General features: G+C 43.9%; 1 protein-coding gene across 2 annotated transcripts in view; it reads right to left on the reverse strand.

Moving 5' to 3' along the window:
- Positions 1-27,512, reverse strand: part of SUSD6 (sushi domain containing 6) — an 88,373-nt gene extending 60,861 nt beyond the window's left edge. The window contains exon 1 of one of the 2 annotated variants that reach the window (XM_082275092.1): positions 27,378-27,512. The gene's annotated coding sequence lies outside the window, so the exon portion shown is untranslated. Of the gene's footprint in view, positions 1-16,697; positions 16,786-27,377 lie in introns of those variants that run through there. The other variant, XM_082275093.1, reaches the window with a different exon arrangement.
- Positions 27,513-27,715: the final 203 nt, after the last annotated feature.

Consider the following 27,715-nt stretch of genomic DNA (forward strand, 5'->3'; position numbering starts at 1 on the left):
CCGATCCTCTTCTTTTTGGTTCCCCTGCCAGCTGTCCTGCCACCTCCCCCCAGCCGAGGGCCACCAATAGCAAGCCACTTGCTATGTAGGTGCTTGAGCAGGCTTGCTTCTGAGCTGCACTCCTGTGAATGGACATTGTGCATTCATACAGAGAGTTTGGCTCAGCCAACCCCACCGCTCTCTTCTCATTGGATCACTGGCTGTGAATCAGTACAGCAGAAGCCACTGGCTCCAGCTACTGTGAGAGCCAATGAGGAGAGAGACACTCGGGAATGCCGCTGCTCTCATGCACATCGCTGGATTGAAATTGGGCTCAGGAAAAGTAAAAAAAGGGGGGGGGGGGCTGCACCCAGAAGGTCTTTTACTTTCATGCTTCGAATGCGTGAGGTACAAAAAAAAAAAAAAAAGTAGTAAACCATTCATTTCAGTGTGTTTAAAGCTGGATTATCACAAAAAAGGGTATGCAGTCAGATAGATAATGAACTAATACCCTCTTTTTTTATTAACTTTCCACTTCCCCGTTAGAGCAGCTGTGCACGGTCTCTAAATAGGAGTGTAGTCTAGGGCTAGGTTCACACTACTGCGATCTGATTTTGATTCAAAATTTCAACGTGATTTTATAGTGCAACTTGGTTGCATTTTGGATGTGGTTTGCACATTCTATGGGACCAAAATAGTACAGAACTCTTTCCCAAAATCGCATTGTGCTGTGTTGCAAGGGCACCATTGAAAGCAATACCATTGCCATGGTCGTGCGATTCCATACAACTGAAATCGTACCTGAAATCGCACTAGTGTGAAGCAGGCCTTAGGCCCCACGCACAATGGACGTTATCAAAACACCAGCAGAAAGCTGTAGGAGGAGTTTTTCAGCTTTTTGGTAGCAGCGTTTTTCAGCTGTACCTGTTTTTAACTTTTCTTAGCAAAACTATACTCCCACAAAAGCTTATGGTTTGAAAACGTAGATAAAAATGCTGAATAGCTGCGTTTTTAAGCTTTTATCAGAGTTAGGCCCCTTTCACACTAGTGGGACTTGTCCCGCGATTTTGGACCGCAAAATCGCATGACAAGTAATTTTCCATTATTTTCAATGAGCCCCATTCATTTCAGTGCGTTTTGAAGTCGCACCGACTTCAAAGTAGTTCCTGCACTACTTTGGCACGATTTGAATGCGTTTTGAGGTATATAGCCCTGAGCCATTGCTCAAAATTGCGTCAAAATTGCGGCAACATCGCGTCAAAATCGTGTCGCAAAATAGCAGTAAAATGGAGTCGCATAAGTGTGAAAGGGGCCTTAGAGCGTCTTTACAGCTGAAAATCTCTGCTCTCTCAAAACTCACTAGTTCTGGGGGATTTTTTCCAGCCAGAAAACGATCCTGCCAAAAACTACTGATAACAGCCTGTGTGTGCATGGAGACATAGGATAACATGCTGGGGAGTTTATTGGCTGCAGAAAAACACATCTGACGCTAAAAACAGCAGCTGTAAAAATCGTCCAGTAAGAGTCAACAGAAAAAGCTCAGGACTCCCAGGCTTTGCTGGTATGTGGCCTAAGGATGTTAACAGCTTAGTTTCCACAATGTAATACAAATGTTCAGCTCTATGGTATGTGTAAGCTTTGCTGTCAATCATCACAATAAACTGGAGGAAATACAATTATAAATAAAGACTCAATTTTACCTTGTTAAAAAGAAGTTTTTTTTTTACCTAGAGCAATTTTTAAAATTAGACATTAGACAAAGTCTCAACTGGACCCCTTCTAGTACTGTTTATTTGTAGTGTGTTAATATCTATACTGCCCTTTGGAGAGACAACTAAAATCAATTTGCAACAGCCACAACCCCACTTGAGCTCGCAATCTAATTTCCTGGCCATTTTCTCTAACCAAACCTTTTATTTCATTTTTAATAGTACGGAGTTGGTTTAGAAGCACTCATGTTTTTATTGCTATTAGCAGAGAGATTTCACCTCACTTCCGGTCAAAACAGGAAGTGATCGCAAATTTCTCCAACAGAGACACAGACAACAAAATCACGCTTTTAGTAAGGTAGGGGATGCCTTTGGAATTTCTGACAATGATTTAATTCCAGTCCTAGTGACAACTGTTCCCCATCAACAAGACAGGAATCAGGAGAAAAACTTTCCAAAAAGAGGGCCAAACTTTACAGTTATTTCCCCACCCCACCAAAAACAAAATCTGGCTGGAGTTGGGCTTTAAATACAACAGTCCATATGCATACCCCCTTATTGGACATGCTAAAGTTGGGCTTTAAATCCAACAATTTATAGGTTTACCTCCTATTTGACAAGCTGGAGTTGGGCTTTAAAGACAACAGTTCATACATGTACCTCTTATTTGACAAGCTGGGGTTGGGCTTTAAGACAACAGTTCATACATGTACCTCTTATTGGACAAGCTGGGGTTGGGCTTTAAAGACAACAGTTCATTCCTATACCTCCTATTTGACAAGCTGGGGTTGGGCTTTAAAGACAACAGTTCATACATGTACCTCTTATTGGACAAGCTGGGGTTGGACTTTAAAGACAACAGTTCATACATGTACCTCTTATTGGACAAGCTGGGGTTGGACTTTAAAGACAACAGTTCATACATGTACCTCTTATTGGACAAGCTGGGGTTGGACTTTTAAACACAAATGTTTGTATACAACCACCATTGGATTGTGGAAAGATAATACACAGTATTATTCAGCCAACACAAACTAATGAACAGATTTCAATTGGACCCCGTTCACACTGGGGCGACCTGTCAGGTGACCTGGTCGACTGACAGGTCGCCGTAGGTCGCCTGGCATAGAGAAGCTGTGGACCCGTTCTAATAGGAGTGACACAAGTCGCTCCGACTTAGAAAAAGGGTCCGGAGCTTCTTTGGGGCGACCTGGAGCGACCTGCATTGACTTCAATGTTATAAAGTCTGTGCCGGCCGCTCCGAGGTCGCGGTGCGAGCTGCGCACCGCGACCTGTGAGGTCGCCCCGGCAAGTCGGATCGCCCCAGTGTGAACGGGGTCTTATAGCAGGATTGTTTACACCATCAGCGTTGCAGTAATGTACCCCATACAGGCTCTGTAGCACATCATTCACTCATTTCAGTGTATTTTCTTTTGTATGGTATGGCAATGTATGTTCTATTGCTTCAAGCATTGAGGTGCATTGCAGCCCCTTTATTTGAAAATGGTTGCCTAACGCAAAACACACCACAACCTACAAAAATGGGTGTAGCAGTGAAGTTAGGTATAGTGCAGAGGTTTAAATTCAAACTATGGCCCTCCAGTTGTTTGGGAACTACAATTCCCATCATGCCTAGTCATCCCTGTGAATGTCAGTGTTTAACAATGCCTCATGGAATGTGTAGTTCAACAGCTGATGGGCCGTAGTTTGAGGATCCCTGGTGTAGTGTGAACGAGCCCTTAAATGCACTTTTGCTACTACAGAGAGGCATACAAACTCCATGCAAACAGAACCCTGCAGAATGCATTGCATTCATTTAATATACATGGGCCAAACAACTAGAATCAAATGAAATTCTATAACATTTTTTATAAAATATTAACCACTTAACGACCAGCCACGTAGATCTACGTCGGCTGACTTTGAGTGGTTATACCGGGATGATGCCTCTAGCTAGAGGCATCATCCTGGTACCGTTGTTTGAAGCCGACGGTCGGCTTCCGCGGCTTTGCTCGGGGCTCCCGTCCCACCGGGAGCCCCGAGCACCCAGCCGGCGCGTCCGCCGGCTGGATGGAGTCCCGATGAATGCCGGAAACGGCATCGATCGGGTCTCCAATGACGTAACCCCGAGGCGGCGTCCATGACGTCACATCCGGGTTACTGTGCTGCAAAAGGCGGCAGATTTGAAAAACGGCTGTATGCAAAAATGCCGTTTTCGGCGTTTTGCATACAGGGAAGTGTAGTGGAGGGGTCTAGGGTCTTTTAGACCCTCGATCCCTCCATAAAGTGTACCTGTCACTACATATTGGTGTCACAAGGGATGTTTACATTGCTTGCGACAGCAATAAAAGTGATCAGATTTATTTTTTTTTTTAAAAACCTGTAATAAAGTTAAAAAAAAAAGAAAAAATAAATAGGAAAAAAAAAAGAGAAAAAAAATTTAGCCGCCCCCGTCACCGTTAGCTCGCGCACAAAAAAAAAAGTATACGCAAGTCGAGCCGCAAATGAAAATCGCTGTTCAAACCACACATGTGAGGTATCGCCGCGATCGCCAGAGCGTGGGCAATAATTTAAAGAAAAGAGCTACACTAACTCTAAACTGGTAACCGTTAAATAAATTTAAAGCGTCGCAGATTGAGATCTCTATTGACCGTAGTTTGTCGCCATCCCACGGGGGGGGCGCAATTTTAAACCGTAACATGTTTGGTATCCATTTACTCGGCGTGACATCATTTTTCACAATATACAAAAAAAATGGGCTAACTTTACTGTTTAGTATTTTTTAAATGCAGCGAAATGTGATTTTTCTATTTTTTTTCCAAAAAAAATGGCGTTTTAAAGACCGCTGCGCAAATACCGCGTGACAAAAAATTTTGCAATGACCGACATTTTATTCTCCAGAGTCTTTGCTAAAAAAATATATATAATGTTTGGGGGTTCTAAGTAGTTTTCTAGGAAAAAATACTGGTTTTAACTTGTGAACAAAAAGTGTCCGAAATAGGGCTGGGGGTAAAGTGGTTAACCACTTGCCGACCGCCGCACGACTATCTACGTCGGCGGTCAGCCCCTCACAGGCAAACTAACGTAGGGCTACGTTGCTTGCTTGTGAGGGTCTAGGGAGCGAGCGCGCGCCCCCCGGGGCGCGCTCCCGCTCCCGCGTGGTCACGGACCCCCCCGCGCGTGTGACCAGCGGACCCGATGTCCGCCGGTCACTCGGCGATCGGCGGGGGAGAGGGAGAATGTCAGGCAGCTTGTGTAAACAAACTGCCTGTCATTCTCCTCGCTGCAAAGACACTGATAAAACGGATCTGGTATGTAGATCCGTTGATCAGTGTCCTTACAGCTAGAGCCACAGCCAATCACAGTAGAAACCACGCCCCTAGGGACACACACAGCCCCTCCCTTCCAAATAAAGTTAACCCCTTCACTACCAGTGTATTTTTACAGTAACAGTAACAGTTTACAGTAACAGTGCATATGTAAAAACCTCGGTAACATGGCCCTAATGAAGACTTTCATATATGTCTTCCTATGAAATATGAGAGGAAATCTGTGCACTGCTGTATAGGGAGCAGACACCCAATACTCCCTTCTGGTGACAGAAGCACAATCATCAGTGGTGAACATGATCTCCCTGTGAACATGAAACAGAGTTACTGTTCTGCTGAAAAGGTATTCAAACACTTTACATGGAATCGTTGCAAACTATTTAGCCTACTTTCACTTACTAACATCCACTAATCTCTGCTCTGTCATCATATCGGAGCTACATACCCCTTCACATCGGCTCATGGATAGACTTGAACTTGGATTTACAGTAAATCTCTGTGCTTTTAAACAATCTGTCCTTTTAAGGAATTGGAGTCCATAAAAATAGTACAGGAAGGGAAAAAAAAGGAAATATTGGCAGAAATATGCAAGGAGGATATCCAGATGGAACAACGTGCTGTTTCTCAAGAAGGGGGAATGAGTCACTGTGAGAAGTAGCGATTAGCTGATCAAACTGTCTGAATGCAATGATTTGAGTCCATATGACGCAGCATTGTTATGTCAATGTGCATCATTATTTCCATACCAGAAGAAACAGGCTGAGCAGGACTAGGATGTGTGCAGGCCTGAAAAACCTGACCTGCAGAAACTTTCCTCCCCTAATGTGCTAAATCCATTGCCTGGTCATTCAACCTTTTACAAAGCTTAAGGCTCCATTCACACCTGAGCGTATCGTTTTCAGGCTTTTTTTTGGGCTTTATTCAGGCGTTTTTTGCACATGTTTGGAGGCAGGCATTGACATCTAACAAAAACGCTTGTAATCAGCCAAAAAAGAAGCTTGTGTACTTTTTTGAGCTTCAGGCGTTTTTCTTCTAGAGACAAAATGCTCAGATGTGAACAGGGGCCACTGAAATGAATGGAATTTTGAGACTTCAGAGGTGAGCGTTTTACGAGCTGAAATACACTCAGGTGTGAACAGGGCCTGAAGCCCCATGGCCCCTGTGAGAAGGATTTGTGTACAGCCATGTTATAACCAGTAGGGAAAGTAGTTACCAGGTTCTACATGGTTTGGTAGGGAAGATTTAGGATGGCAGCTCTTTCCATGTGCTACTGGGGTATGTAGGTTAGAAATCAAAGGTAAAAATGAACTCCAGACAGCTATGTGGGTTCACGCACACAGGGCTTTAACAGGCATTTTTCATGCTTAGCGTAATGGGAGCCGTGCGAACTTCATACGGCCTGACGTACAAGTGAGGGGCTGTATGTGACCATGCTTTTGTAAATGTCAATTCTTACGAGCTTCGGCATTTACCACGTTTTTTCCTAACACAAAAGTAAATGCCCCCCAGTTAAAGTGATTGTAAAGTTTACATAGATTGTGTGTGTGTGTGATGATTTTGCTCAGAGTGGCCCTGATGCTCCTCTTTTCTCTTGAGGTCCCCTGACTGTACTTTAGGCTCTACCTCATCTTGGTGTGCCACCATAGAAAGCCACTTCCTATGGGGGCACACTTGCAGGCATGCTCAGAAGCTGGGCTGTGTCCGTCTATAGACACACACAGTGCAGCTCAGCCCCACCCCCTGCTCCCTTCTCACAGAAATGGATTAACAGAAAGATCCAATGGCTCTCAATGCTCTCACAGGGTCTGTGAGGAGAAGAAAAGAGTTGCACAGAGGCACAGAGCTGGATCGAGACAGGACTCCAGTAAGTATTTACCGGGAACATGCGCTCACTGGCCATTTAATTAGGTACACCTGTTCAACTGCTTGGGAACACAAATTGCAAATCGCATGGCAGCAACTTAATGCATTTAGGAATCTAGACGTGGTAAAGGTGACTTGCTGAAGTTCAAACCGAACATCAGAATGGGTGCCAGACGTGCTGGTCTGAGTATTTGCTGATCTGCTGGGATTTTTACGCACAACCATCTTTAGGATTTACAAAGAATGGTCCGAAAAAAAAAAGAAAATATCCAGTGAGCAGCAGTTGTGTGGTCAAAAATGCCTTGTTGATGTCAAAGGTCAGAGGAGAATGGGTAGACTGGTACCAGATGATATAAAAGGCAACAGTATCTTAAATAACCACTCATTACAACCTAGTCATTACATTTAGTGGGCCTTTTAGAGGACATGCTAAGACATAGGTGTAAGTAGGAGGCGATAGCTGATAATTATAAAATATATATATTATTTTGAGCTTTAAATACCCTGTAACTAAAAGAAAATGGTGTCTGTAATATTTCCGGCGGAGGCGCCAGCTATATCCAGTAAGGCAGTGGTCCTCAACTCCGGTCCCACTAACAGGCCAGATTTTAAGTATTACCTTGGGGAGATGCATACTAGAACACTGCAATCACTGAGCAGCAAATTATATCACCTGTGATGTATTTCAGTTATCTTGCAAACCTGGCCTGTTAGTGGGCCCTGTAGGCCAGGGTTGAGGACCACTGCAGTAAGGTGTCACGAACATTCAATAAGATAGTTGGTTTTAATATTAGTAAATAAGGACCATGGTTATTATTAAGTTACAGATATTTCCAGCCGTTGTTCCAATAGATCCAATTCTAGTAATAATGAACAAGGACCACAATTAAAATAGAGTTTTAGGTATTTCTGGCCGTTGTGCCAATAGGTTTAGTAGGAATTGGTGGAGCAGGAAGAACCATTAGAATAAAAGATAGACGCTTGTAGTATGTGTCAGCTTCCGATGACGCCCAGTGGGAGGGGCGAAACGCATCAAGCTTGACACTAGCGTCTTACGTCACATCCGCCCTGTGGAACACACGCCATTCCACACAGAACCGCCGAACTATACAGAGGAACTACTTGTATTTCATGTAAGTGGATATTGTCTTTATAAGAATAAAAAAACTTTTGAAACGTTTTACACTATGGAGAGTCTTTTTGTCTTATGCATTATGGTGGAGGAGTATCCATAGAAGCTTATTTCCTGGTTTGCATACATCCATGGAAGAGCTGGTTACCAGTGCGGGGGATCCATCATTTAAATCTGCATTACCCGCTATTGCTCCGGTGAGTGCGGGGACATAGGGGAGCACACTGACCACCCATTGCACATATATTGGATGGACCACTGGATTATACTAGCAGCACTTTGAGGAATAAGATTTGGACTTTTTATGGAGTGATCTATGAAGTTTTCCAGTTGCACCTATCTGGTCACTTGCACTTTGGCACTATTGATATTGTTTATATATGGTATTTATTGTATTTGTTGCACAATATATGTTGGTTTTTGGAGCAGCACTAACACTCACCTTCACATATCATTACAGAGATTTCTCCTCACTATGCCAGGGACAACTTTTTACAAGATAAGATGTGAAGGAAACTTTTAGACAGCAACATGCTGAAGAATGCTAGGACCCCTATCAACCTCTTTGATTGTTTTTATCGTGGTTTCCCTCTTGTAGATTTTCCCTCACCTTCCGGTCTGGTAAAAAGGTTTTCCCCAGAACTGAAAGTGAGGGGAATTCTCTCTACTGGAGCACCAGATAGCTGTAAACCCGGACAAGGGTTTTAATCCTTCTCCACGCTATCCAAAATGTTAAAAAATGGCTCTAGATACACTTTACTTTCCAACATTGAAATTTATCTTGGAGCAATGGTAAATGTAGTCCAAAGGATGAGGCTCTGAAGGTGCATGGGACGTTGGAACTGGCAAAGAGAAAAAAAATGTACTTCTACTATTCTTTTAATGTTTATTTGTAAGGAATAAAAGTTAATTGCATACATTTACAGCCTATATATAGTTCTGTGTGTTTTTTTCCCCCTTTGGTTGAAAGTACTGTTATTCTTTAAAGTGGAACTTCAGCTAAAAGTGAAAGTTCCGCTCATCATCCCCACAACCCCCCCCCCCACCACCACATGGCGGTGCAGCCAGTGAAAACTGATGAAGAGCCAGCCTGGGTAAAGATAGCTGGACTGGCATGTGTCTGTATTAAAAGTCAGCAGCTACGCTAATGAGCTTTGTTTGTTTTTTTAAAATGACCCAAGTTCCTCTTTAGGGATCAGGAAGTATTCATTGCCAGTCTTCCACTCATTTGCAATTAGAGAGGAAATCTAGAAGAGGGGAAGTTTTTTCAATGGCACTTTAAGTATGTCGTTAAAGTGGAACCTCATCCCTAAAAGAGAACTTCTGCTCTTATGTCTCCCCCCTCCCCCTTTAAATTGTTTTTGGAGGGAGTGGGTACCTGGTTTTAACAGGTACCTGCTACAACTTCTGCCCAGATCGCCTAGGAAATCTGAGAGGAAGTTCCTCTTGGGACATGTCACAGGTCCCAGGAGGCTCCAGGACCATTCACGGGGTGCAGCAAGGCTCTTGCATGCACAGTGGGGTGTGAAGCTGCAAGGAATCCCACAGTTATGGTGGTACTGGGGTCCTGAAGACAGGTGAAGGATAGGACAATGCTTTATTCCTAGATAGGGAAGTGTCCCTTTATTAAAAGTCAGCAACTACAGTATTTGTCACTTTGTTGGCACCATTTAGAACACTTTGCATTTTCTCAATTACTGCAAAGTGTTCTCGGATAGGACGAGGTGGGGATTGTGCGTAACTGACCTACCCATCCACCTTGGCCAATCAGATAACACTTTGCATTCATTGAGAAAATCCTAAGTGTTCTCTGAATGGCGCCAGTACGAAGGGGGAAGACCTCTTGGGTTCACTAAGTAAAATGGCAGTCGCTTCACAAGGGAACCAGAATCTAGCAGTGGTGACTGTATTAGCGGTGCCTACTACAGTGATTTCCAGAATCTACAGGCACCACGTTTTGCATTTACATACGTACGCTGGTCCAAGCTAGACCAATGTAACTATGCAAAAAAAAGCCATACTTGCAATTCAGCTTTAAAGGAAATCATATGTGGATATAACCGTCCCCACAGTTGACTGGCTGGCTATCAGGCACACACCACATTCATCTCTGCCCCAAAAAATTGCAGATATGACCTAGATTTTAGTATACCGGTCTGGCCCTTAATTCTGGGGATTGCGATTCATAAATTGTATCTTCTTTTACCTTTCAGCCACATTTTTTTTTACATATTTAGGAAAATCTGCTATTGCATGCTCCAGTGATCTTTTTGCATGCCTGCATAGCTCCAAACTGCCCCTCTTTTGAAATCCCCCTTTTTTTGGTATGTATAAAGAATATACAAAGCCTTTCACCCAAGCTCTAAATGACTGCATATGTTATTTTGAAAAGCTAGCAGAAGGGTATGTTCACACCGACCGCTGAGTTACAATCCACTGGTTGGTGTGCAATGCAGATCAGTGCAGTGCTGACAACCCGATCCATCTTGGTGCATCACAGTTTTTTTAACCCTATTGAAATGTCAGACACATTTCATAAAGTGCATTGGCCACTGCACTGAGAGGCAGTGGATTGCCTAGAGCTGCGTAAAAAAATAAAGCTTGCAGTACTTTTTTCACTGTACACCACAGTAATGCAGCAATGTGAACTGGGCAGATGAGGAGAAAAGAAAATTTGGCTTGTCAAAGCTGTGGGACAGCGCTGGAATTGCCACCCAACCTTGTGTGAAAAACACACTCGTGGGTGTCACCAATCACTTATTAAATCTTCAGGGTCTGCATAATAGTGGCACATCTGGGGTGTGTCCTTTGTCCCTTGCCCTAATAATTTGTGCTTAATGGTTGTCCCACCATCATTCTAGAAAAGTTGAGAGGTACGAGATCTGTAGCGCCGGCAAAGCCATTTCATGCCCTCAAACAAGCAGAAATAAAAACAAAAAGCTAAACACCCCCCCGTACATTTTCCTGTAGGGCCTTCCCGTAATTTACTGCTCTTTGTTCCTTCTTTTGCAAATAACTTGAACCGCGTCATTTACACTGAATTTCACACCACTTCCTGCATTCACTTTCACACCCCCTTCTCCAATAATTCTACCACACATACAACTCCCAGACGCCTTCTTCCTACATCACAAGCTCGTTTCCGTATTTCTGTTTGAGGCTCAAGTTTGTACATTTTGGATCAGAGGATCTCGGTTTTCTAGGGGACACTGATTACCGAGACCTAAAGACAGTTGTTAAAGTAATAATAAAGGTTTAGGATTTTTTTTTTTTTTTTAATACCAAACAGGTTATACTTACCTGTTCTGTGCAGTGGTTTTGCACAGAGCAGCACAGATCCTCCTCTTCCGGGATCCCCCGCCCGCTGAATGTCCCCCATAGCAAGCTTCTTGCTATGGGGGCACTCCTCCATGCTCCTTCCCCAGCTGGCTCTATGTGTCCATAGACACACAGAGCATTGTTCGGTCCCACCTCCTGCTTGCTCCCCACTGGCGCAGCGTCATCTGAGGCAATGAGGAGCAAAAGAGCCGAGACAGCCTTGACTCTCCAGCACATTGGGGGAAGCTGCATGCAGAAGGCTTTTTTGGACCTTACTGCATAGAACCTTCTACCTTTACAACCACTTTAACTAATAATTCTAGATCGAAAACCAGAGGTCTCAATAGACAGAAGTTAAAGCTGTGGCAACTCCAGAAGTACAGTGCTACTAGGAAGGCCCTTGGGATATTTCCACCTATGGCCTTCAAGCTGAATTCCAGGTACACTGCTGCATATGAAACACATATGAGAACTACCAAAGGGATTTGCATCCCTGTCCATCCAGTCCTAATATTTACAGAGCTCTTGAACACTGCACAGTCCTGCCTGGCAGAAAAGGGGACCTGATCTTTCTCTGCTGCAGTTTCACTTAAAGCTTTTATGTTCAGGTATGGCAATATTTATATATAGATTACATTGGTCCAGGTTGGATCAATGCAAGTATACATGTGCCACTCCTGTGGGATCCTCGCGAAAGCTGGAAATCACTGTAGTAGACATCGCTAGTACAACGATCACCACTAGCTTTAAAGGTCCTGTGCTAAGCAGCGGTGCTGCTGCTTACTGAATACAGGTCGCTAGCTTAGCACGGGTGCCATTCAAAGAACACTGCAAAGTTTTTTCTGAGTGGACGAGGTGGAAATCAAGATATCACCACTCTGCCATTCCACCTCTTCCAATCAGAGAGCGCTTTGCAGTCATTGGGAAAAATGTAAAGTGTTCTCTGAATGGCAGCTGCGCCAAATGAGCGACCTCTTGTGTTCACTAAGCAACAGGGCAGCTGCTTGGCACAGGGAGCTAGTGGTGATCACTGCAGTAGCGGTCCCTATGATAATGATTTCCAGCTTCCAGGGGGATTCCACAGGTATTGCACTTGCATCCTTACATGCAACTAAAAATTGCCATACCTAAACTTGAGCTTCAAAAGTGATATTAAAGAGTAATTGTTTTTTATAAAATAAAAATTAGATTTAAACTTACTTGCTATGAGCAACATCTTTGCAGTACCCCACTGGCACTAGTCACATCATGTTCCTGCAGCTGCCCCCATAGCAAGCTGTGGTGCTGAAGGGGCACCTGTGCAGGAGTGCTCCCAAGCCGGGCTGTGTGCATCCTTAGAGACACACACAGCACAGCACAGCTCTGCTCCCCTCCCCCATTATTCTCCACTCCCTCCTCACAGGATTTCACTGACAACAGTGAAGGGAGAAGACCTGCAGCCAGGCTCAATGCTGGATCAATCAGACAGATAAGTGTTTAGGGGCAGGAAGGTAGAAAATGTAGCAAAACTTTTTTATACTTTAATGCAGGGCATGCATTAGAGCCGGTTCACACTTGTGCGGATGCGCTGATCGCATGTAATTCAGAGCACACTGCTCCTTCATTACATGCAATCTCCTGTGCGGATGCGAGTTCAGCCATACACTTTGTATGGCTGAATTTGCAGCGTATCCGCAGCAAACTCGCAAAGAAGGCATTTTTTGAGCCGCCTCAGAATCGGATCTCACAGTGGTTTACACTTGTGCGATCTGATTCTGTGCGAACTTGCAGATCGCACTGCGATATGCGATCAAACTGGGGGTGTCGTTAACATTTTATTGACACTCCCTGCTTATCGCATATGGCAGTGTGAACTGCCAGATGTGCGGATGCGATATCACGCTGCATATTCGCAGCGTTCCCACATCGCACAAATGTGAACCGAGCCTTAAAGAGGAAGTAAACCCTCCTCTGACACTTTTACCTATAGGTAAGCCTATGATAAGGCTTACCTATGGGTACTGTAAATATCTCCTAAACATGTACCGTTTAGGAGATATTTACCTTACATGCAGCCAGTGACATCACTGGGGCATGTGCTCTGAAGGAACGGCCGCTGGTGCCGTTTCTTCAGAGCCCCATGCCGTGACCGTCGGCTCCCGCGCGCGTGCGCATGAGTGACGTCACCGCGGCTCCGGCCAATCAGATGGCCGGATGCCGCGATCCCGGAAGACGGGCGACTGGACATGTCGCCCATCATACAGGTGAGCGGGCGGCACGGCGGGGGCTCGTTCTTAGGCAAGTATTTTATAATGAGCTAGTATGCGATGCATACTAGCTCATTATGGTTTTCTCTTTCAGGTTGCAGAAAAAAAAAAAAAAGTTGGAGGGTTTACAACCTCTTTAAAGTAAAACTAAAGTCTTTTTTTTTTTATTTAAAAATAAACGCTTCGTACTTACCTGCCCTGTGGTTTTGCACAGAGCAGCCCGGATCCTCCTCTTCTTGGGTCCCTCGCTTGCTCTCCTGGTACCTCCCTCCTGCAGAGTGCCCCCACAGCAAGCAGCTTGCTATGGGGGCACCCAAGCCCCTGCTGCACTGCGAGTCCATTCAGACACGGAGCAGTGGCTCGGCCCTGTCCCCTCTCCCCTGAATGGCTAACTGACTTTAAAAGCAGCGGAAGCCAATGGCGCCCACTGTATGTTTCAGCCAATCGGGAAGGAGAGTCCCGCACAGCCGAGTCGCTCGTGCAACATCGCTGAGTCGAGATGGGGCTCAGGTAAGTATTAGGGGGGCTGCTGCACACAGCAGGTTTTTTATCTTAATGCATAGAATACAATTAGAACCACTTTAAGGCTAAAAACATTTTAAGGTCTCTCCTTCCTCCCCCCTCATCCTGCAACTGGACAGTGAAAGGAGAAGCAATCTATAGACTAGCGAGTACCTGTTTTTTAATTTATTTAAAAAAAAATCTTAGTGATGTTCCTCTTTATTCATGCATTAATGATTAAAGAGCTGCATTGTAGATCTGCTTTAAATTGAGCTTTAGGCCTCATGCACACTGGACATTATAAAAAAAAGCCAGCAGCCAAGCTGTAGAAAGCTGTAGAATGAGTTTTGCAGCAGCATTTTTTAGTTTTTTTTTTTTTTTTAGTAAAACTATACAAGTAGCCACATTTTCAGCTTTTATCAGAGTTAGAGCGTTTTTACAGCTGAAAAACTCCTCTTATAACCCACTAGTTCTGTTTTTTTTTTCCAGCCAGAAAACACCTCTGCCAAAAACTGCCGATAACAGCCTGTGTGTGCATGGACACATAGGATAACATGCTGGGGAGTTTACTGGCTGCAGAAAAAAAACATCTGAGGCCAAAAACAGCAGCTGGAAAATTGTCCAGTGTGCATAAGGCCTTAAGCTCTCAGAATACATCTTCATCAGGGTGACAACCTCACCATCTGTGGGTGCCAGCAAATGCTGCTGGTCAGCAACTGTTTAGGAGGAATGAGCAACTAGGAAACATTTTTCTTTCACTATTAATCCAGGTTCACACTTGTGCGATGTGGGAAACTGTGAATCCTGTGCACGTTCCCGAATCGAACCTGAGTCTCAGACGGTTCACACTGGCATCTGCAAACCACTGCAGGTGTCAATATAAAGTTAATGACACCCCCAGATCAGCTCACAGTACAAACTGAAATGGTAAAGGAATAAGATCACATGGTTGTGAACACCCATGTGATCCGATTCCAGTGCGGACCTAAAAAGGGTCCTGGACCATTTCGGTCTGAATATGATGCAAATTCAGCCATACAAACCGTATGGCTGAATTTGCATTGCACAGACATCGCATGTGATCTGCACAGCAATGCCAATCACAATTGTGATTTCTGGGTTTGTACGAGTGTGAACCCAGCCTTATGCCTGTTCCCTTACTAAGAAGGCACTGTCAGTAGCCTCTCCCCTGTTCCCCACTCTTTAATGTTTCCTAGAAGTAAAAAAAAAAATAAAATAATAATAAAAACACTCCACACAACACAAAACTTAACTAAAAATACTAACAATGACCGAACTGAGTTTGAAGTTTATGGATCACTCTAAAGCCCCGTACACACGTACCGATCGTCGTCATACAAATGTTCGTCTTTTCTCCCCGGGATGTCGGTGTCTGTTGAAAAGTGCAAAGACAGCACAAGGACAGCACAAGAATTTTGTCTGCAGACTTCAGCTGACTGCAGAAGTGATGTCATGTAATGGTTAACTTTCCCTGTGTTTTTAATTTTCTGAGCATGCCCAGTCTTGCAAATCTGCGGTCTGTCGGCCGAATTCTGTACTGACAGGCGAACAATCGTCCGTTCTGGTGTCCGCAGACAAAAATTTTCATGTTTGCAAGAAAGACTTTTGTCCGCGGATTGTGCGCAGACATCTGTCGGAGGCACCATACTAACACGCGTACAATCGGCAGATCTTTCGTCCGCCGACGTTTGTATGCCGACGATCGGTACGTGTGTACGGGCCTTAAGACAGTTGTCCCTGGAACAGGTGTTGGACTTTAGGATTTTCCCATCACTTTGTTTCATTGACAGTGGTCACCAAACAGAAAGGAAGAATCTTGCTAAGAAGAGCACAGACAGCAACAGAAACCTGACAGGGATTCTAACCCCTTTCCTCTATCCAAGGGGAAAAAGAAGGTTTGGCTAAACATACACTTTAAGGAAAGTACAAAAACAAACATTACATGACGGAGCTGTTATTAAACTTCAAATATTCACAAGTTTGGGATTGCTGATGTGGTTTCCGAAGTCTGTATTCCTGTAATGCACATACAGATGTGACCTGGGCTTACATGTACCTACACCTGTGTGAAATAGAGGGATCTAGATTCTCTACAACGTTGTGTGCAGCCTGCTCTCTATGTAAGACACTACGCATACAAACCAGGACTTCCATGGTATGTTCTAAAATCTGAAACTTTATACACACATACAGCAAAAAGGGATCAATCCCAGCACTGACCAACAACAGTATAACAGCTTACAGGAGGCAGGCCAACAATGAATTGTTTCTCTTACAGAATAAACTAATACAGCACACTGTAAACATCTATAGTACAGTGAGAACACAAGGGTTTATGTAGTAAGAATGTACTAACACATTCCATAGCAGGTATGGACAATACTTGTGTGTATTTGGCACAGTTCATGGAATACAGACAATAAAGCTGAGGACTATTTGGACAGACAATACAGGCGAGTAGAGCCCAGCACTATCCTGTACAAACAATACAGCTATGTAAGATGGAGCAACACTTCCTGTTTCCCACCCCAGCCATACATATCACTGTATACATGTCATCTACTCCTCACAGTGCCTACAGAGGGGACCCCCTACTTACCAGCTAGTCTTGGGGTTACCCGCTGCTCCCCCGGTGTCAGTCCTGGCTTCAGTGCCTTAGCTGCCAGCCCCCCTGGCGTCAGTCTTTCCGTGTCTGCTCCGTGGTAAAAATGGAAGAAAGCAGCCTGGAATCCCTTTAGCTGTGCAGGTTTCTTGTGCAATCCTGCCTGTCATGGGTGATACCAATCACAATGAAACTACAACAGGGCTATAAATGCAACAGTTTCCAAACGGCATATTTTCCATTTAGAAAAGGAATGGATTGTGAATTGCATACTAAGGGCATCTTTAATAGAGAAATATGACCAAAGCTTTTTTAGCCTTACTTTTTTTGGTTAGTCACAGCAGTGCACTCACTTTTGCATTGCTGTGACCTGGAGTCAGCTGTCCAGGCTCTGGAAGGATCCCAACCATATGGTCAGGATTCATTCGAGACAAGGTGGTGATGTCACACACTCCACTTCATCCAATCAGAGAATGGTTTGCATTCACTCTAATGCCCCGTACACACGCATCGATTATTGGCCGATCTTCGGCTTGTTAGTATGATGCTTCCGACAACCGACTCAGACTTTTCGGCCGAAAAAAATCTGGTGTGCAGACTATAAAATTTTTGTTGGCCAACAACACAACGGCCGAATTTCCGTCAGTTAGTACAGATTTCGGCAGACAAAAATCTGATGAGCAAGTCTGGGCATGCTCAGAGAAGAAAAAAAACACACGGAAAGTAAACCAGCACATGACATCACTTCTGAAGTAGATTTTTGTTGGCCGAGAAAATTCGTGTGCAGTCCAGGCACATTCTAACCAACAAAACACCACTCTGGACAAAAGTCGGACATTCGGTCAGCCGATAATCGTTGCGTGTGTACGAGGCATAAGGGTCCTTTCACACGGGCGATCCGATCTGCCTGTCAGTTTTTCAGGCGGACCAGACATCTCGCTGACACCCACTGCAATCCGATTCCTATCCTGTCTGTGAAATCCGGACGCATGGAAACCCTATTTTCCATCCGTCCAGCGGATCAGATGAGAACGGACAGGCGGTCCGTTCTCATCTGATCTCCTCAGAGGACAGCGGGGAATCTGACAGCTCCGTCTCTGCACACAGAGCAGAGACGGAGCTGTCATCCGCCTGCTCAGCAGGGATCTACGGATCGATCCCCAGCTGAGCAGAGAACGGATCGCATTGCGTGAAAGAACCCTAAGGGTCCATGTACACTGGGCTTAAAAATGGCAGCTTCTAGAGAATTTTAACACTTTCCCTGTACAGGCAGCTCAATGTTATCCTATGTCCATGCACATTAGGACGTTTAGAGACATTTCAACTCAGCATTTAAAAGGCAGTAAAAAAAAAAAAAAAAAAAAAAAAAAACACCTTCTGGTTTACGTTTTCGAGAGCAGTTTTTCAGGCACAGAAAAAAAAAAAAAAAAAAAAAAACGCTAAACGCTCCTAAACAAACTTTTTTTTTTTTTTTAAGCCCAGTGTGCATGGAGACAGAAAACGCAATGGCACATGTGGCAAGCGGCTAACCTTTTGTGCCCTAAGTGCCGGCCACTCAGCCCAGGACCTGGAAGCAAATGGAGATCTCTGAAGTAGCTGTGTCCACTACAGTGATTCTCAACTTCCATACTTGACCAATGTAACTATGAAAATGTAAACAGAAGGAGCAGTGCTACTACCCATACAGCTCACCAATAAACGAGCTCCCAGGTGCCCGATCCACAGCCGTTTAACTGATTGCATTATGTAAAAAGATGATCGCACACCGGTAGTTGCTCTTAAAAAGATCATCATCTTTATTTAGGAATCACAGAACACAACTGCTGATAAGATCAGTTGACATGTTTCAACCTATGATGCCTTAGTCATAACAACTGTGAAAATGTACCATACCTGGAATTCATTATAAGCACATTTTAGGACAAAGTACACTTATCCCCCCCCCCCCCCTCTCTGATCTAGAAGACCCCACCCTTCTCCTCCACAGATTAATACTTAGCCCACTCGCTGCTACCCAATCCAATTTGGTCTGTGAAATCCTGATGGATGGTAACCCTATTTTCCATCCGTCTGGAGGATCAGATGTAAATGGACAGGCGGTCATTTTTCATCCGATCTCCTACAGAGGAGAGCAGGACTCTTATAGGTTCGTCTCAGCACAGTGAGCGGAGAGAGATCGGTCATCTGCCTGCTCAGCGGGGATCGACCCCTTGCTGAGCAAAACCAAGTCCGCCAGGCGGAAAGCTCCTGTGAAAGGACCCTTCCTGACATACATAGCCTGTGCCACCTGCCCATGCAGCAGAGCCCCATAAAAGTCTTAGGGTCTCATCTATTTTCATCTCTTGGCCACTAGGGGGAAGGAACGGCCATGGACTTCTATGAGGTTCAACTGCATAGAGCTGGGCAGCGGACATAGGAATTGGCTGTGGGCTTTGGATCTCAGTAAAGAAAGCACCTGCAGAAGGTGGAGGGTGAGTTGAATTTGCTAAGGACATGCTCTTAAAGTCAAACTCAAAGTATTTTTTTTTTTTTTTTTAACGTGGAAGTAAACCCTTTTTTGCTATCTGTACCAACAGGTAAACCTATAATAAGGCTTACCTGTAGGTTCAGTGAATATCTCCTAAACCTGCACGGTTTGGGAGATATTCACATTGCATGCAGCTGGAGACGTCATGAGCGCATGTACTCTGAAGTGACAGCATACCCGTGCCGTCCCTTCAGAGCTCTGTGCCGCAGTCTGTGACGTCACCGCGGTGTGGCCAATCAGACGGCCGGAGGACGTGAAGGAAGGCCAGGTGGGGATGGAAGTGTTGACAACACGGTGCAGGAAGGCTTATTTCCAGAGTAAGCATTTCATAATGTGCTAATATGTGATGCAGGTTAAAAAATAAAAAATTATGCGGTTTACAACGACTTTAAAAGAGTGGGGAAGGGATGCTGAATTTACTGTGGATAACCTCAGTGAAAAAGGTAATAGGGATATAAAAAAAAAAAAAAAAAACATACATCAGAATTCTAAGTGTGAATTGCTACTTAAAGTCTCAGGTTGGTACTGATGCCTTTGTTGGGAGATTTTCTATGTGTTGTTGCTGGACAGGAAGAGGAGGAAACATCCCCAACAGGAACTCCGATATCAATAAAAAAATAAATAAAAAAAAACACCCAACTCAGCTCTTTGATCATGCTATCCAAAACCAATAAATCTTTTAGCCGTCATATATCTGAGGAAATACTGTATGATGCCCCAAGTCACAAGGATACCTTCTATCCCATGAAGATGCCAAATATCTTATTTAGATGTTATGCATGTAGAAGGAGGATGAGAATAACAAACAGGCGATACTATAAATAAGGAAAAAGTAGCGCACAATGCAGGGGAATTAGGGAGCACTAAGTATATCATCGCTTATGGCAGATGTCTTGTGTCGTTACAAAACAAAGGGAAAGAAAGGTCAGAGGAGAGGATGCAAAGACAAGAACAGAACAGGAACAACTAAGGGGATGCTAGGGATGCCTTCCTTTATGAAGCGATAGTCTTTGATCAACTCCAGGAAGTGACATCCCCAGGCAGAGGAACTGCTGGAACTCCTCCTACCGCTTACACCATCTGTGCCAGAAACATATTCCTAGCACCTTACTGTGTGAGGACTTAGAACCCTCATATAGTGTGTGTGTGTGTACTGTGGAGATCAGGCAAGGATTCTCTTAGGCAATGCACACATCGGTAGCACATGTACCACATATTTACATGTCATCTGCTGATCAGTGATACACAGGGTTGCTGGTGGGCAAAACTATTTAATGCCCTTAACAGCTTCAGTCTGTGTTCATTCTCATACTGCATTGCATTTTAATCCGTTCGCTGCCAGAGCAGTTTTTGTACACATAAAATAAATAAAAAAATATAACATTTTACGACTGAAGATTAGGTAAAACAGTAAAGATTTTCCAAAAGCAGAGACCCCGGAGAATTAGATGGTGGTAGTTCCAATATATAATGTCACATGGTATTAGTGAAATGGTTTATTAAATCACCAATTCCTAAGCCCTGACTCGGGTTAACTCCTGAAAACAATAGAGACCGGGGAAAAAACAGTATTGTAAGATTCCATGACATACAGCACGCATGCCTTCCACAGCAACTCCCGATGTGCCCAAATAACTACTTGGATCATGGTGCTCAAAACATTTGCTTTGAATCTAGGAAGCAGCTAAAAAAAGTTAGGAGCCGTTTTTTTCTTTATTTTAAAAAAGCATCAGCGACAAAACACTTTCTCTTATGTAGCTCTGATGTGCATCTTTAGAGATGAAAGAAACAGGTTTCCACATGTAGAATACACAGAGGTGCCAGTATGTAAAAAAACAAAAAGGTGGTAAGCAACAGAGCTAAAGTTTTTTTTTTTTTTTTTTTTTTTTTTTTAAGATGTTAACCACTTGCCTACTGGGCACTTTCACCCCCTTCCTGCCCAGGCCAGTTTCCAGCTATTAGCGTTGTCATACATTGAATGACAATCGCGCGGTTATGCAACACTGTACCCATATGAAATTTTAATCATCATTTTTACACAAATAGAGCTTTCTTTTGTTGGCATTTCATCACCACTGGGCTTTTTTTGCTAAATATAAAAAGACAATTTAAAAAAAAAAAAAGTTTTCTTAATTCTGCAAAAAAGTAATTTTTTTCTTCACTGATGGGCACTGATTGAGGTTGCACTGATAATCAGTGTAAATGTGCCTGTCAGAATTGCCTGTTACCAGCTCTCCTTTCATCACAATGTGGCAGCGCTGAGGAAAGTACTGCTGATAACCTGCAAGCCTGTTGGTCAAGTGACTGGACACAGCTGATCAAATGGTAAAGGGCCACTGTGTTTGGCCCTTTACCTAGAAATGTGATCAGCTGTGTCTCCAGGGGCAAGCAGGGGGGCGGGATTCTGGGAGGACGTCAATAGATGCCTTCCCAGAACTAGTCAACCATGCGGCAGCACGCTGGAACTATATGTCCAGTGCATTGGGTAATAGTCATTGCTCATGCCTGGGAATAGGCTGACAAAAGACAAATGGCGACCTGGGATTTGTTGAGCCCTGGTCTAAACAAATAACACCCTTGTCCGGGTGAAAAAAAAAAAAGAAGAAGGAGCCCTCTGATCACTATAGAAAAAAAATACTCAAAAATCACTAGACTGCCAATCAGTCACTAACCCACACATTGGTACTTGAGTGTAAAGGCCCGGGGGTGAAATCTCAGCTCAGAAAGCAGCAGAGATTTCCAGGGAACTACCATAAGGGATCTGCTTTAAATACAACACCACTGTGGAAATAGTTGTGGCCTTCCTGGTGGAAGGGAAACTCCGGGCTTACCATAGAAAAACCCAAGCAGAATGTATAAAAATTGACCTTTTTTCTCCCATGTACCCTGTCTAGACATACAACCAAAAAACAAAACAAAAAACAGTGGGATAGGCAGCCGAACAGGGAAGACTGCAACTAACGTCAGCCTGAAAGATTGGTGTAAAACATCCAATGGCTCCTGTTGGTCCAGGGGAAAAACATAAAACTGAGGCTTAGGAGTATGTTGCTCTTTATTATAATGATGGATGATGGGTTTCCTGTTTCTAGGTGGGAGAAGACTTTTCCCAATGCTGCTCTGAAAGAGGACTTAAGAAAAAAAAATTGCACAAATTAAGTTTTTAAAACCGTGCCAAAGCATTTTGGCATGCAAGTTACAAAGATGTGTTGGGTTGCTGATACTGGCCACTAAAAATGCACACGATTTTGCCATGAATTTTATAGGTCAAGTGACCCAAAAAACACATCACAAACACAATACAGGTGCGTTGTTTTTATGCGTTTTCGCCCCATTTCCAATGCATTTGAATGAGGCGGCGTGTAAGGGCCCTTTCACACTTTACGTTTATCTCAGCGGGGGATCGATCCATCGATCCCCCGCTGAGCAGAAGGACAGTTGTGTCTCCGCGCTGTGTGCAGAGACACAGCTGTCAGGTCCCCATGCATCTCTATGGGGGAATTGGATGGGAATGGACCATCTGTCCGTTCTCATCCGATCCCATCTCGTCCAATCCGCTAGCCGGATGGAAAATAGGGTTTCCATCCGTCCAGATTTGACGGATCGGATGTCAGCAGACATGTCCCATAGAGATGCATGGGGTGATCGTTCAGATGTGCCAAAAAAAACTGACAGGCAGATTTGAACGGTCTGCCTGTGTGAAAGGGGCCTTACACTGCAATGGTCCAGTGTGAAGACATACATAGAATTTAAAGTGATGCATTTTTCTTGAGCTTTTCTTGCGCTTTCTTTAACGCAAAAGAGCTTCAAAAACCATTAATTAAAAAGTTGAATACATATATTATCTCTCTCTATATCTAATATATATATATTTTTTTCTTTTTTAACTGTCCATTTTGTTTTTTTGCCAAGTGCATTCTGAATTTTCGGTTTCTGCCCAGAATTTTAATTTCGGTGCACCGCTATACTATGCCAAGCTGGACCAATACAAGAAAATATTTCAGATCATTCCTGGAGTTTAGCTTTAATTGTTCAGTGACTGACCCACAAATGGATTGGAATTTTAGCAATCTGGACCTTTCATTGACTGCAATTGTCGCTTAGCAACGAAAGTGCAATAGGAGAACAGTATTTCCAATAATATTTCCAAGGCCTGGTATTTTATCCCCACAAAACAGCAGGTAAAAAAGCTGTCATCTACATAAAGGAGTACCGGTCACCAATATTATCCTTTATGATAGAATAGCTCTAGGAGCACACACCCATGTGAGACTAGTCAGAGTTTGGTGATCTGAATTCATGTATATTACTAAATCATGTAAAGAAAGAATGGGGAGCACAGACAACACACCACAGCATAGAACTCCGCACCCAGACAACACACCACCATACGGGACTCCACATACAAACATTATACTATATAATGGCATTCTGCATCCAGACAACACACCACAATACAGCACTCCCCATACAGTCAACACAACCTCAAAGCTGATGAATATACCTGCAGCTCCTCACCTACATTCCGAGACCAACTGCACAATAAAATCTCATAACACTGTCTGTGTACTAAATCTACACGAGAAATCTTCAACCACTGGGAGGGCGGTTGGTGCACAGATAGCACACAGTCTCCTGTGCGGGAGCACGAGGGGTTGATTCACTAAGATATATACTGCATGAACTTTTGTGACATTTTTTTCAGAGCCAGGAAAATCACAAAAAAAAAAAAAAGTTAATTTTTCAACCCACTGGCATCCTAAGAACAATAATCATCTTTATCTGGCTCATTCAGCTGTCAGCTTGTAAACAGATGAAAGTAAACAAAGGGGCGGGGACAGTGTAGAGGAAAAACAGCATGGAGAGCCTTCAGGTATTAAACTGATGAAGGACTTCACACTTTCTTTTTTGGTGAGGGTCCCTCTCCCCTTATACCAGTATGTGAGAAGGAAAAAGGGCGGGTGTTGTTCACCATGACTGACGTGGACTTGCATCAGTACATAAAAAAAAAAAAAATGCACATTCATGTATATAAAGGCTTGCCAGGCTGCATGCTCAGATAAGGTCTGGAATTTTTTTTTTTTTTTTTTTTTTTTTAAGACATCGATCTTAGCCACCCCTTTGTTCACATTCACCTGTTAGCCAGAAATCCCTGACTGATAGCTCATCTCATTTCTTGAGGCCCTAAAATGCCAGGCCAGTACAAATAACCCAGCATATTACCCCTTTTCAAAAAGCCGGCAATCCAAGGTATTTAATAGGAGGCATGGTGTAAATTTTTTGGCACAATTGTTTGGAAAATCAAGTGTTACTATACCCAAGACCCTGCGTTCACTATATCTGGTCTCTCACAGTACACAGAACATAGAAATGCAATCATTTTAGTAAATAAAAACTGCTAAATACCTTTCTCTCAGCAGTATATAGCAATCTTGTGACTTCTATCAGTTTCTGCTTAAAACTTGTAGGAGTAGTTTTCATCCTCCTCTGAGGCTGCAGGACCCCTGACCCTCTGTCTGGACAGTGCTAATTGGCCCTGTGCCAACCACATGCACTCTTACAGGAAAAAACAATAAATTTAGCATCACACACCAAAGTGAGCATGTGCAGAGTGTCCGCAAATGCTCTGTTCTATCAGCGGACAGATTGGGGACTGTGGAAGAAGGGGAGGGCCAGAGAAGACAGGATTAAACAGCCTTTTTTACATGCGGAGGAATAACCCCTTAGGTTAGTAAAGCATGTTTTACTGCATACAGACTGATTTTACTGTTATGGGTTAAGTATTACTTAAAAAAAAATATATATATTTTTTTTCACAAAGTTGTCATTTTAACATTTTGTTTCACACACACATCATTTGCCTACTTACAATTACACCCCAAAACACATTCTACTGCGCTCCCAAGTATGGGGCTAACACGTGTGAGACTTTTCACAGCCTAGCCGCATAAAGAGACCCAAAATCCTGGGAGCACCTTGAGGCATTCTAGGGGCATGAATTACACATCTAATTTCCTGACTATCTATCAATATTTTAAAAGACCCTGGAGCACAGGGACAATGGAAACACCCACATTACCCATTTTGGAGAGAAAGACTCCAAGCCATTTTCTGAAAAGCATAGGGAGTCTTTTGAAAATGTAATTTTTTTAAAGCACATATTGGAAATTTCAGGAAATAAATTTTTTTTTTTTTTTTTTAAACACAAAAGTTGTCAATAAGATATTTCTAGCACACAGCATAGACATACTTAGAATTACACCTCAAAACACATTCTGCTACTTACTCCTCCTGAGTATGGGAATACCACGTGTGAGATTTTTTTTTTACAGTCTAGTCATACTGAGGGGCCCAATATCCAAGGAGCTCCTTCAGGCTAAGAGTATAAATTGCGCTTCTAATAATGTTCAGGAGCACTGGGACCAGCTCAGGCGCAATCGGGGATACCGGTGCAGCCGTGAACGTGGACACTTTAACTGGTGCGGCTGTGATCATGGACACTGTTGAGGCCGTGATTGGGGAACACTGCAATTGGTGCGGCTGTGATTATGGACACTGTTGAGGCCGTGATCGGGGACACTGTAATTGGTGCAGCTGTGATCAGGGACACTGTTAAAGGGCCGTGATCGGGGACACTGTAATTGGTGCAGCTGTGATCATGGACCCTGTTAAAGGGCCGTGATCGGGGACACTGTAATTGGTGCAGCTGTGATCATGGACACTGTTGAGGCTGTGATCGGGGACACTGTAATTGGTGCAGCTGTGATCAGGGACACTGTTAAAGGGCCGTGATCGGGGACACTGTAATTGGTGCAGCTGTGATCATGGACCCTGTTAAAGGGCCGTGATTGGGGACACTGTAATTGGTGCAGCTGTGATCATGGACACTGTTGAGGCTGTGATCGGGGACACTGTAATTGGTGCAGCTGTGATCATGTACACTGTTGAGGCTGTGATCAGGGACACTGTAATTGGTGCAGCTGTGATCAGGGACACTGTTAAAGGGCCGTGATCGGGGACACTGTAATTGGTGCAGCTGTGATCATGTACACTGTTGAGGCTGTGATCAGGGACACTGTAATTGGTGCAGCTGTGATCATGGACACTGTTAAAGGGCCGTGATCAGGGACGCTGTAATTGGTGGGGCTGTGATCATGTACACTGTTGAGGCTGTGATCAGGGACACTGTAATTGGTGCGGCTGTGATCAGGGACACTGTTGGGGCCGTGATCGGGGACGCTGTAATTGGTGGGGCTGTGATCAGGGACTGGTGTGGTGGTGATCAGGGACATTGGTGATGGTATGTACAAATAAAGATAAAATTATAAATGTATATTACATACGGTTACCATAGTGTACTGCTCTGGGCAGGTGATCAGGATTTCTTTTTCTTTACATTGTGATTTCTTATTACAGTAATGATAACTGTGATACTCTCATTACTCACCGCTATCACATGATACATGGCTTCTGTGATTGGCCCTGGTGCCATGTAATTACTATGACCAATCACAGAGATCACACTTTGTTTACAGTTGTAAACAAAGACAGCCTTGTCTTCCACTGTACCTGTGATCGCTCTGACTGCTCATAGTAATCACATGGTATCAGGGCCAATCAGAACGATCGGTGTTATGCTGTGTCCGGTGGACATTATCGGTCACAGATCTCGCTGCTGCTGGCTCTAGAGAGCGCACACAAGCAACCAATGCAGGACGACGTATGGGTACATTCACTTGCTACAGAGCTGCTCCCGTCCAGCCACATATATATATATATATATATATATATATATATATATACTGTATATACACTGGCTGGACAGGAAGTGGTAAATACACCAGCAGATAATCAGAAATTGTATTCTTTGTTGTTTTTATGACTTTGCGGTGATATTGCATTCTTTGTGAAGTTTATCACCTGTAATTACAACATATTTGCTATTTAACGGCAGTGAACTGACAGATAAAATATCGGGTGTAATACTTCCTACAGAACATAAATATTACATGCGATAAGGGTGAATGAATTGTCCGCCCACCTCCTATGAGGGGACAGCACAGCCCCCTATGGTGTACACGGAGTTCCGGGCTCTCTGTAGTCACCTCTTCCTGGCCCTCGTACCCCACCTACCCGTCCAGACACACACTCACCGGCTGCTCCCAGGGCTCCCCTCCCTGTCACAATGTCCTCCTCGGTCGCCGTGTCTCCGGTAGCAGGCCCCAGACCTTCCCCTCCGCTCTTTTCCGGGATCCGATCGGTGAATACTGGAGGAGAGGGACAGGAAGTGACGTCTGCGGGAGAGGGCGGGGTCTGGGCTCGGGAGGAACAAAGCTCAGCTGTGCTGGTTCCGTGTACAATGTATTCTGTATTGTCATACTGAGAGATGATGGAGGGGTTCTAATGTGTGTTCCCCGGGGGGTGTAGAACATGTAATATATATATAAAGAGGAATACTGATTTCCTGGTGTAATGGAGTGAGGTGTCGTAT

The sequence above is a fragment of the Pelophylax lessonae genome (genome assembly GCF_965119305.1).
Source record: "Pelophylax lessonae genome assembly, chromosome: 13".
Lineage (NCBI taxonomy): Eukaryota > Metazoa > Chordata > Amphibia > Anura > Ranidae > Pelophylax > Pelophylax lessonae.